General features: G+C 41.0%; 1 non-coding gene across 1 annotated transcript; it reads right to left on the reverse strand.

The window, feature by feature from the left end:
- Window positions 1-424: 424 nt before the first annotated feature.
- LOC131810727 (U2 spliceosomal RNA) lies at window positions 425-615 on the reverse strand. The gene has a single exon (XR_009345706.1). It is a non-coding gene; the product is annotated as a U2 spliceosomal RNA (small nuclear RNA).
- Between the last annotated feature and the right edge of the window lie 468 nt (window positions 616-1,083).

A 1,083-nucleotide genomic window follows, 5' to 3' on the forward strand; every position in this document is an offset into this window, starting at 1 on the left:
TCATTCCATTGCCAGGTGCAAACGATTGGTTAGGAATTCTCTTAGGACTTTGAACAAGCTGTTGAAAAAATGAGTCTCAGTGAACCAATTCAATAGTAGGTATTTACTTAAAGGAGATGGCATTGTAGAGTGGTAAAGAAACTCTTCTATGTATAAGCTGGTGGCTTGGGAAAACTCGCTAGTCTTTTTTGAGCTGGTGTATGCCTGTATATAAGGTGTTGGTAACATCATTCCAAGTTACTTGATTGGGTTGTGAGGTCTAAGAGAGATGGTGCACATACAGTACTTTTCTCAGTGCCCAGTTTATAACAAGCACACAAAAAGTGTTAGTGATTAGAACACTAGAATTTCAGAAGAGTGTTTCCATGTTTCCTTAGGGACTATTTTTTTTCTTAAACAAATCTTTTATTTATTACTTTAGTGGGGAGGGTGCACCATTCCTGGGGGTACTGCAATACCAGGTCGATGCGTGGAGTGGAAGGAGCAAGCTCCTATTCCAACTCCCTACTCCAAAAATCCATTTAATATATTGTCCTTGGATAGAGGACATATCAGATATTAAACTGATAAGAACAGATATTACACTTGATCTTAGCCAAAAGGCCGAGAAATGATCCTTAGGGACTATTTGAACACAAATTTGGTATAGGTAGAAATGTTCCTTAAAAGGAGGTTCCTTCCTGCATATCATATATTCATTCATTTTTATATTCAAATATTTATTGAGCACCTAGTATTTGCTGGGCACTGTTCTAAGTGCATGGGATGATGACTGAATAAAACAGGCAATCATTCCTGTTTCATGGAGGGATGAGGTTGGGGGAGGCTTATAGAAGGTGAAAAGTACTATAGAAAGAATGGAGCAGGGGAAGGGGACAGGGGAGTGCCAGGAGTGGGACAGGTTGAAATCTAGATAGGATGGTCAGGGCAGATCTCATGGAGAAGGGGACACTGGAGTAAAGACTTGAAGGGGCTGAGGGAATAAGTCCTATACAGATACATGTGAGACAGCATTTCAGGCAGAGGAAGCAACAGTGTAAAGGCCTTGAGCTGGGGGCATCTCTGACACGTTCAAGGACAAGC

Source organism: Mustela lutreola, chromosome 10 (assembly GCF_030435805.1).
Source record: "Mustela lutreola isolate mMusLut2 chromosome 10, mMusLut2.pri, whole genome shotgun sequence".
Lineage (NCBI taxonomy): Eukaryota > Metazoa > Chordata > Mammalia > Carnivora > Mustelidae > Mustela > Mustela lutreola.